Source organism: Aegilops tauschii, chromosome 1, assembly GCF_002575655.3.
Source record: "Aegilops tauschii subsp. strangulata cultivar AL8/78 chromosome 1, Aet v6.0, whole genome shotgun sequence".
NCBI classification, from domain to species: domain Eukaryota; kingdom Viridiplantae; phylum Streptophyta; class Magnoliopsida; order Poales; family Poaceae; genus Aegilops; species Aegilops tauschii.
The window spans coordinates 391,536,822-391,548,928 of NC_053035.3; positions in this window are offsets into that span (position 1 = coordinate 391,536,822).

Consider the following 12,107-nt stretch of genomic DNA (forward strand, 5'->3'; position numbering starts at 1 on the left):
CCTTGCAGCTAACCTCCATGGACAGGACACCCACAAACTTCATTGAGGCATCATCCATGCCTGCAGTGGGAGAAGGGCTACTTGGTGATGACATCTCGGACGTGGGAAATGGCGGACGAGGGTGGCGGCGCAGGCCGGGAGCAAGGGTGGAGGACGGCGATGGCTCAGACGCGGGACATGGAAGACGGACGTGGGAGGAGGGCGGTTGATTTGATGGGGTTAGTCATTTTGGGGGGAGATGAGGTGGGTCCGGTCTGTGTGATCCGATGTGGCAGATGCATCCGAGCCTCCACATATGTGTCCAAGATATGGGTGTAGCGACCCGACCTCAGACGGTCAAGTCTCTGTGCTTAAGTGTCATCCCTGGATCGATATTGCTGACACACACAGTACTCGAGGATTTATTGCAGAGTTCAATCACACACTAATTACATCGAGTGTCCCAAAAAGAGTACTTATTACAATAATATGGCTGAAGGCCATCAAAATACGATAACTGCGGAAGCATCGAAGATAAATGAGTCCATCCAACTCCACAGCAAAACTGGGTGCACGACAACGACCTAGCGCACCTTACTCTTCATCTGAAAACTCTGCAACATGATACGTTGCAGCCATGTAGGTCAGCACATGGAATATGCTGGCAAAATAACACTATAGAGCAATGAAACAAAGTAACAACTATCACTACATGTATATTTGGCTAGTGGAGGCTCTACGGTTACCATTTGCATAAAGCTAGTTTTTCCCTACAACAAAGGAATAGTTTTTTTAACTACAAAGTTTGATGACATTATTGAGAAGGTACCCCCATCTCAATCCCAAATAATAGTTGTTACCCAACAAATTAATTAAGTGAAGTGATGAGACGAACTCAATAATTCAAATACAAGATACTCAAGATGTCCATAACCGGGCACACGACTAACCATGATTAGTTTATACACTCTCCAGAGGTTTGCGCAATTTTCCCCACAAGACTCGATCTCCTCCGTTGTATTTCTCACACTGCATGATGTTTGAGAAACGGATGACCGAGACACAGTCTTTACGAAGAGGTCACCTTAACCGATAGATAGGCCGGTTGATGTCTACTACACAACCTTCTTCTTGTAGACGTTGTTGGGCCTCCAAGTGCAGAAGTTTGTAGGACAATAGCAAATTTCCCTCAAGTGGATGACCTAAGGTTTATCAATCCATGGGAGGCGTAGGATGAAGATGGTCTCTCTCAAACAACCCTGCAACCAGATAACAAAGAGTCTCTTATGTCCCCAACACACCCAATACAATGGTAAATTGTATAGGTGCACTAGTTCGGCGAAGAGATGGTGATACAAGTGCAATATGGATGGTAGATATAGGTTTTTGTAATCTGAAAATATAAAAAGAGCAAGGTAACTAATGATAAAAGTGAGCACAAACGGTATTGCAATGCTTCGAAACAAGGCCTAGGGTTCATACCATTACCAGTGCAAGTTCTCTCAATAATAATAACATAATTGGATCATATAACAATCCCTAACCGTGCAACAAAGAGTCACTCCAAAGTCACTAATAGCGGAGAACAAACGAAGAGATTATTGTAGGGTACGAAACCACCTCAAAGTTATTCTTTCCGATCAATCCATTGGGCTATTCCTATAAGTGTCACAAACAACCCTAAAGTTCGTAGTAAAATAACACCTTAAGACACAAATCAACCAAAACCCTAATGTCACCTAGATACTCTAATGTCACCTCAAGTATCCGTGGGTATGATTATACGATATGCATCACACAATCTCAGATTCATCTATTCAACCAACACAAAGAACTTCAAAGAGTGCCCCAAAGTTTCTACCGAAGAGTCAAGACGAAAACGTGTGCCAACCCCTATGCATAGATTCCCAAGGTCACGGAACCCGAAGTTGATCACCAAAACATACATCAAGTGAATCAATAGAATACCCCATTGTCACCACGGGTATCCCACACAAGACATACATCAAGTGTTCTCAAATCCTTAAAAACTCAATCCAATAAGATAACTTCAAATGGAAAACTCAATCCATTACAAGAAGATAGAGGGGGAGAAGCATCATAAGATCCAACTATAATAGCAAAGCTCGCAATACATCAAGATCGTGCCATGTCAAGAACACGAGAGAGAGAGATCAAACACATAGCTACTGGTACCATACCCTCAGCCCTGAGGGTGAACTACTCCCTCCTCGTCATGGAGAGCGCCGGGCTGATGAATATGGCCACCGGTGATGATTCCCCCCTCCGGCAGGGTGCCGGAACAGGGTCCCGATTGGTTTTTGGTGGCTACAGAGGCTTGCGACAGCGGAACTCCCGATCTAGGTTATTTTCTGGAGGTTTGGGGATTTATAGGAGAGGTTGGCATCGAGAACAAGTCAAGGGGCCTCACGGAGAGTCCACGAGGCACAGGGGCGCGCCCCAGGGGGGTGGGCGCACCCTCCACCCTCGTGGGGCCCACGGGACTCCCCTCCGGTAACTCTTTGTTCCAGTATTTTTTATATTTTCCAGAAAAAAATCTCCGTTGATTTTTAGCGCATTTTGAGAACTTTTATTTCTGCACAAAAACAACACCACGGTAGTTCTGCTGAAAACAGCGTCAGTCCGGGTTAGTTCTAACCAAATCATACCAAAATCATGTAAAAAAATTATAAACATGGCATGAATACATCAAAAATTATAGATACGTTGGAGACGTATCAGCATCCCCAAGCTTAATTCCTGCTCGTCCTCGAGTAGGTAAATGATAAAAACAGAATTTTTGATGTGGAATGCTACTTAGCATATTTATCAATGTAATCTTCTCTATTGTGGCAAGAATATTCAGATCCATAAGATTCAAAACAAAAGTTTAATATTGACATGAAAACAATAATACTTCAAGCATACTAACAAAGCAATCATGTCTTCTCAAAATAACATGGCCAAAGAAAGCTATCCCTACAAAATCATATAGTCTCGCTATGCTCTATCTTCATCACACAAAATATTTAAATCATGCACAACCCCGGTTTCAGCCAAGAATCGTTTCATACTTTAGTATTCTCAAACGTTTTCAATTTTCACGCAGTACATGAGCGTGAGCCATGGATATAGCACTATGGGTGCAACCGAATGGTGGTTGTGGAGAAAACAAAAAAAAGGAAGGTGGTCTCACATCAACTAGGCGTATTAATGGGCTATGGAGATGCCCATCAATAGATATCAATGTGAGTGAGTAGGGATTGCCATGCAACGGATGCACTAGAGCTATAAGTGTATGAAAGCTCAAAAAGAAACTAAGTGGGTGTGCATCCAACTTGCTGGCTCACAAAGACCTAGGGCATTTGAGGAAGCCCATCATTGGAATATACAAGCCAAGTTCTATAATGAAAAATTCCCACTAGTATATGAAAGTGACAAAATAGGAGACTCTCTATCATGAAGATCATGGTGCTACTTTGAAGCACAAGTGTGGTAAAAGGATAGTAGCATTGTCCCTTCTCTCTTTTTCTCTCATTTTTTTATTTTTGTATTTGGGCCTTTCTCTTTTTTTATGGCCTCTTTTTTTCGTCCGGAGTCTCATCCCGACTTGTGGGGGAATCATAGTCTCCATCATCCTTTCCTCACTAGGACAATGCTATAATAATGAAGATCATCACACTTTTATTTACTTACAACTCAAGAATTACAACTCAATACTTAGAACAAAACAAAACTCTTATATGAATGCCTCCGGCGGTGTACGGGGATGTGCAATGAATCAAGAGTGACATGTATGAAAGAATTATGAAAGGTGGCTTTGCCACAAATACGATGTCAACTACATGATCATGCAAAGCAATATGACAATGATGAAGCGTGTCATAATAAACGGAACGGTCGAAAGTTGCATGGCAGTATATTTCGGAATGGCGATGGAATATGCCATAATAGGTAGGCATGGTGGCTGTTTTGAGGACGGTATGGTGGGTGTATGGTACCGACAAAAGTTGCGCGACACAAGAGAGTCTAGCAATGGTGGAAGGGTGAGAGTGTGTATAATCCATGGACTCAACATTAGTCATAAAGAACTCACATACTTATTGCAAAAATCTATTAGTCATCGAAACAAAGTACTACACGCATGCTCCTAGGGTAAGGGTTGGTAGGAGTTAACCATCGCGCGATCCCGACCTCCACACAAAGGAAGACAATCAAAAAATAAATCATGCTCCGACTTCATCACATAATAGTTCACCATACGTGCATGCTACGGGAATCACAAACTTTAACACAAGTATCTCTCAAATTCACAACTACTCCACTAGCATGAGTCTAATATCACCATCTTCATATTTCAAAACAATCATAAGGAATCAAACTTCTCATAGTATTCAATGCACTTTATATGAAAGTTTTATTATATCCCTCTTGGATGCCCATCATATTAGGACTAAATTCATAACCAAAGCAAATTACCATGCTGTTTAAGACTCTCAAAATAAGATAAGTGAAGCATGAGAGTTCATCTATTTCTTCAAAATAAAACCACCGTCGTGCTCTAAAAAAATATAAGTGAAGCACTAGAGCAAATGACAAACTACTCCGAAAGATATAAGTGAAGATCAATGAGTAGTCGAATAATTATGCAACTATGTGAAGACTCTCTAACATTTAAGAATTTCAGATCTTGGGATATTATTCAAACAGCAATAAAAACAAAATAAAACAAAATGACGCTCCAAGAAAAACACATATCATGTGGTGAATAAAAATATAGCTCCGAGTAAAGTTACCGATGAACGAAGACGAAAGAGGGGATGCCATCCGGGGCATCCCCAAGCTTAGGCTCTTGGTTGTCCTTGAATATTACCTTGGTGTGCCTTGGGCATCCCCAAGCTTAGGCTCTTGCCACTCCTTATTCCATAGTCCATCGAATCTTTACCCAAAACTTGAAAACTTCACAACACAAAACTCAACAGAAAACTCGTAAGCTCCGTTAGTATAAGAAAATAAATCACCACTTTTTGTACTGTTGTGAACTCATTCCTTTTTATATTGGTGTAATATCTACTGTATTCCAACTTCTCTATGGTTCATACCCTCCGATACTACTCATAGATTCATCAAAATAAGCAAACAACACATAGAAAACAAAATCTGTCAAAAACAGAACAGTCTGTAGTAATCTGTAACTCTCGAATACTTCTGTAATTCCAAAAATCCATCCAAATTAGGAAAATCTGGGCCATTTGTGTACCAATCCATAGCAAAAAGAATCAGATCAAAAGCACGTTTCTGTGAATTATGAAAACTAATTGACTGAGCGCAGAAGTTTCTGATTTTCAGCTGGATCAACACAACTATCACCGTACGCTATCCTAAAGGTCTTACTTCACACTTTATTGAAACAAAAGCTATGAAACATGATTACTACAGTAGCTTAATCATGTGAACACACAAAAAAGTAAGGGTAAATATTGGGTTGTCTCCCAACAAGCGCTTTTCTTTAATGCCTTTTTAGCTAGGCATGATGATTTCAATGATGTTCACATAAAAGATAAGAATTGAAACACAAAGAGAGCATCATGAAGAATATGACTAGCACATTTAAGTATAACCCACTTCCTATGCATAGGTATTTTGGGAGCAAACAACTTATGAGAACAAGAAACAACTAGCATAGGAAGGTAAAACAAGCAAATCTTCAAGATTTTCAACACATAGAGAGGAAACTTGATATTATTGCAATTCCTACAAGCATATATTTCTCCCTCATAATAAATTTCAGTAGCATCATGAATGAATTCAACAATATAACTATCACATAAAGCATTCTTTTCATGATCTACAAGCATAGAAATTTTATTACTCTCCACATAAGCAAATTTCTTCTCATTCGGAATAGTGGGAATATCATAAAAAACTCGAATACTATAAATTGTTTCCACATTAAAATAATAATGTTCAGAAAAAAGGGTAATCATAATCATGACAAGTTTTGTAAATATAATCATCACTACTTTTTATAACATAAGTATCATCACAATAATCATCATAAGTAGCAACTTTGTTCTCATCATAATCAATTGAAACCTCTTCCAAGATAGTGGAATCATTACTAAATAAAGTCATGACCTATCCAAATCCACTTTCATAATTGTCACAATAAGGTTCAAAACCCTCCAAAATAGTGGGATCATTACTTCCTAAAGTTGACACTCTTCCAAACCCACTTTCATCAATATAATCATCATAAATAGGAGGCATGCTATCATCATAATAAATTTGCTCATCAAAACTTGGGGGACTAAAAATATCATCTTCATCAAACATAGCATCCCCAAGCTTGGGCCTTTGCATATCATAAGCATAATCACTCTCATCATTAATAGTATGGATAGCACCAATAGTATAGCAATTATCATCATCACAATGAGTAATAGGAGCAACATCATTTGGGAGGGATACTGAAAGATCATGGATGTCGCCTAGAGGGGGGGGTGAATAGGCGCTTTAAAATAATTACGGTTTAGGCTTGAACAAATGCGGAATAAACCTAGCGGTTAATTTGACAAGCACAAAACCTACAACAACTAGGCTCACCTATGTGCACCAACAACTTATGCTAAGGAAGATAAACACTAAGTGATAGCAAGATATATGACAAGAAACAATAAGGCTATCACAAAGTAAAGTGCATAAGTAAAGGGTTCGGGTAAGAGATAACCGAGGCACGCGGAGACGACGATGTATCCCGAAGTTCACACCCTTGCGGATGCTAATCTCCGTTTGGAGCGGTGTGGAGGCACAATGCTCCCCAAGAAGCCACTAGGGCCACCGTAATCTCCTCACGCCCTCGCACAATGCAAGATGCCGTGATTCCACTAAGGGACCCTTGAGGGCGGTCACCGAACCCGTACAAATGGCAACCCTTGGGGGCGGTCACCGAACCCGTACACTTTGGCAACCATTGGGGCGGTCACCGGTACCCGTCAAATTGCTCGGGGCGATCTCCACAACCTAATTGGAGACCCCGACGCTTGCCCGGAGCTTTACACCACAATGATTGAGCTCCGAACACCACCAACCGTCTAGGGCGCCCAAGCACCCAAGAGGAACAAGCTCAAGGGCACCAAGCACCCAAGAGTAATAAGCTTCTCAACTTGTAGCTTCCACGTATCACCGTGGAGAACTCAAACCGATGCACCAAATGCAATGGCAAGGGCACACGGAGTGCCCAAGTCCTTCTCTCTCAAATCCCACCGAAGCAACTAATGCTAGGGAGGAAAAAGAGAGGAAGAACAAGAAGGAGAACACCAAGAACTCCAAGATCTAGATCCAAGGGGTTCCCCTCACATAGAGGAGAAAGTGATTGGTGGAAATGTGGATCTAGATCTCCTCTCTCTTTTCCCTCAAAAACTAGCAAGAATCCATGGAGGGATTGAGAGTTAGCAAGCTCGAAGAAGGTCGACAATGGGGGAAGAACACGAGCTCAACGGATAAGGTTCATTGGGGAAGAAGACCTCCTTATATAGTGGGGGGAACAATCCAACCGTTACCCCCCACACCAGCCCCGCAGAGAGCGGTACTACCGCTTGGCAAGCGGTACTACCGCTTGGCCAGCGGTACTACCGCTCCCCCTCGCGGTACTGCCGCTGGGCCCAGAGCAGTACTGCCGCGGTGGTCAGGGCGGTACTACCGCATACGAGCGGTACTACGGCCCCCACTGCCGCAGCTAGTACCGTAAAACCCGACACGAAAAAAGACCCCTCGAATCGAGGCGGTACTAGCACGAGACCGCAGCGGTACTACGGCTGGGGGCTACCAGCGGTACTACCGCTCTAGAGCGGTACTACCGCTTGTAGCACCCAAGCGGTACTACCGCTCCGGCCCGCGGTACTACCGCTAGGAAACCAAAACTGCCATAACTTCTGCATATGAGCTCCGAATTGAGCAAACTCAAGCTTGCTGGATAGAGGAAGACGAGTAGCATCAAAACAGGTTGTAGTAAGAAGACGCAGGGGAGGTATGCCAACAAATAGAGGAGTAAAACCTCCAACCAAGAAGAACCGGCATAACCTCCAACATCGAAAACATCATAGAAGATGCGAGTGAACTCCGTTTTCGATGAACTCGAGCTTGTCATCAAGATGACCATAAGCTCCAAAACTCACAAAGAGAAGAACCAAACAAGAACCAATAAGGATGATGCAAGGATGCAATGGTTTGAGCTCTCTATGAACGATACGATCAAGCTACTCATCGAGAGCCCCCCTTGATAGTACGGCAATCGATCCTATAACCCGGTCTCCCAACTACCATCATGAGACCGGTAAAATAGAAAACCTATCAAGAGCAAACCTTTGCCTTGCACATGGTCCACTTGAGCTAGATGATGACGATCTTGACTCCCTCAAGTTGGACCACCTTTCTTGGTTGTGTTGGCTCGATGAAGACTAGTTGATTGCTCCCCCATGCTCCACTATGGGTGAGCCACTCTTCCGCACATCTTCACAAGTCCATTGTCACCACAATGGACGGCAAGCTTCAAGCATTTGATCTCTTCATGATGCTTCACTTGAACTTGCACACCGCAACCTAACCCCACAAAGAACTCTTACGAAGATCATGGGTTAGTACACAAAGCGTAATTGACAATGCTTACCACACCATGGGATCGCTTGATCCCTCTCGGTAAATCTTCTACGCTTTGTGAGTTGATCAAGTTGATTCACTCTTGACTTAGTTTTGATCAACCATGAATCTTTTCAACTCTCTTCATTTGGATGATGTCTTGAAGATATACATGAATGATCACACAATCTTCTTCTCCAAGACATGCTTGCAATAAGCTCAACTCTCACATGACCAATCTTTGGATAACTCCTTAATAACACCTTGGTCACCACATAAACTCCTTGAAACCAACACATGAACTTCAAGAAATGCCTATGGACAAATCCTTCAAATATAACTCAAGGCAACCATTAGTCCATAGAGATTGTCATCAATTACCAAAACCAAACATGGGGGCACCGCATGTTCTTTCAGATACCTTTTTACCTTTGCTTCTCCGTATTTTCTTTTTATTCTTCACATTATGTGTGGGTTTAATCCTCTTTCTGGAGCTCCTTGTTAATGAGATTGGTTGAATAGAAGGCTCCTCCTCGTTACCTGATTCATCATAAGAAATAATAGGAGGATATTGGGAAGTCTCTTCCCTTCCATTAGTATTCTCTTCATCTTCTATTTGTTTTCTTGTCTTTATGTAATCGGCAATATAAGGATTTTCGATGCAATTCACCGCACAATACATAAAAATTTCTTCTAGATCAAAATCAAGAACTTTATCCAGGACAAATTCTGGAAGATCATTAGTTATACGTTTCATTTGTTCATAACCCACAAGCAAACTAAGTTCATTATGATGCGCAAGGGAAATCAAGTCATCACAATTTTTGGACACGATTCGATCATGAAACAATTTGCATTGGAGATTTAAATGATCATGTTCATTGCAAAGTTCACAAGATGGCAAAGAAATTTTAAATTTTCAGCACAAGCATCTAGCCTCTCTTGCAACCATTTACTTTCTAAATACTTATGCCTCTTGTAAAATCTATCTTCCATATTTGGTGTGTGCTTGCAAGCTCTATGCACACCACAAAAAATGACATGCTTATAAGAGACATTTTTATCATTACTAGTGCAATAATCATTAGTACTATGGATATTCAAAGAGTTCATACTAACAACATTGCAATCATGCTCATCATTCAAAGATTGTATGCCAAACATTTTATTGCATTCTTCTTCTAACACTTTGGCACAATTATCGGAATCCTTATTTTCACGGAAGACATTAAAAAGATGAAGCATATGAGGCAACCTCAATTCCATTTTTTTGTAGTTTTCTTTTATAGACTAAACTAGTGATAAAACAAGAAACAAAAAGATTCGATTGCAAGATCTAAAGATATACCTTCAAGCACTAACCTCCCCGGAAATGGCGCCAGAAAAGAGCTTGACGTCTACTACACAACCTTCTTCTTGTAGACGTTGTTGGGCCTCCAAGTGCAGAGGTTTGTAGGACAGTAGCAAATTTCCCTCAAGTGGATGACCTAAGGTTTATCAATCCGTGGGAGGCGTAGGATGAAGATGGTCTCTCTCAAACAACCCTACAACCAAATAACAAAGAGTCTCTTGTGTCCCCAACACACCCAATACAATGGTAAATTGTATAGGTGCACTAGTTCGGCGAAGAGATGGTGATACAAGTGCAATATGGATGGTAGATATAGGTTTTTGTAATCTGAAAATATAAAAACAGCAAGGTAACTAATGATAAAAGTGAGCGAAAATGGTATTGCAATGCATTGAAACAAGGCCTAGGGTTCATACTTTCACTAGTGCAAGTTCTCTAAACAATAATAACATATCTGGATCGTATAAATATCCCTCAACATGCAACAAAGAGTCACTCCAAAGTCACTAATAGCGGAGAACAAACGAAGAGATTACTGTAGGGTACGAAACCACCTCAAAGTTATTCTTTCCGATCAATCCATTGGGCTATTCCTATAAGTGTCACAAACAGCCCTAAAGTTTGTAGTAAAATAACACCTTAAGACACAAATCAACCAAAACCCTAATGTCACCTAGATACTCCAATGTCACCTCAAGTATCCATGGGTATGATTATATGATATGCATCACACAATCTCAGATTCATCTATTCAACCAACACAAAGAACTTCAAAGAGTGCCCCAAAGTTTCTACTAGAGAGTCAAGACGAAAACGTGTGCCAACCCCTATGCATAGATTCCCAAGGTCACGGAACCCGCAAGTTGATCACCAAAACATACATCAAGTGAATCAATAGAATACCCCATTGTCACCACGGGTATCCCACTCAAGACATACATCAAGTGTTCTCAAATCCTTAAAGACTCAATCCGATAAGATAACTTCAAATGGAAAACTCAATCCATTACAAGAAGATAGAGGGGGAGAAGCATCATAAGATCCAACTATAATAGCAAAGCTCGCGATACATCAAGATCGTGCCATATCAAGAACACGAGAGAGAGAGAGAGATCAAACACATAGCTACTGGTACATACCCTCAGCCCCGAGGGTGAACTACTCCCTCCTCGTCATGGAGAGCGCCAGGATGATGAAGATGGCCACCGGTGATGATTGCCCCTCCGGCAAGGTGCCGGAACAGGATCCCGATTGGTTTTTGGTGGTTATAGAGGCTTCCGGCGGCGGAACTCCCGATCTAGGTTATTTTCTGGAGGTTTGGGGATTTATAGGAGAGGTTGGAGTCGAGAATAAGTCAGGGGGCCCCACGGAGAGTCCACGAGGCACAGGGGCACGTCCTAGGGGGGTGGGCGCGCCCTCCACCCTCGTGGGGCCCACGTGACTCCCCTCCAGTAACTCTTCGGTCTAGTATTTTTTATATTTTTCAGAAAAATCTCCGTTGATTTTCAGCGCATTCCGAGAACTTTTATTTCTGCACAAAAACACCACCACGGTAGTTCTGCTGAAAACAGTGTCAGTCTGGGTTAGCTCTAACCAAATCATACCAAAATCATGTAAAAATATTATAAACATGGCATGAATACATCAAAAATTATAGATACGCTGGAGACGTATCACTGGTACACCTATAATCCCCTACATCTGCTAGCCCATCATGGAAAGGTTTCCCACAACTTACTCAACTATTCCAGAGCCCATAATGGCTTGTGGCTGCACACGGAAGTTCCTAGCATGAATAATCTTATGATCCCTTTGAGCCTGGGTGGCAAACCATAGGATGATCACACGGGTACCCCGGGATCTCCTAGGACAACACTGGTATAACCCCAGGTGCCCACAACCAATCCAGCCAGATGTGTATTAAAGTAGCCACCTTAAGTTTCCCTTAGTTAAATACAAGCTCTCACATCTTTCATGAATCTGATAACCATAATACCCGGGTTTGGTATAAGACAATAGGTTCCTACCTCATCAACTACTTCCCACAATCCACATGTTGTCAAATCCTACTCATGCAATGTTTGAGGATTGAAACTAATGCATAAAAATTGGGTAATAAAGGGATATGATCAAAGTGTTA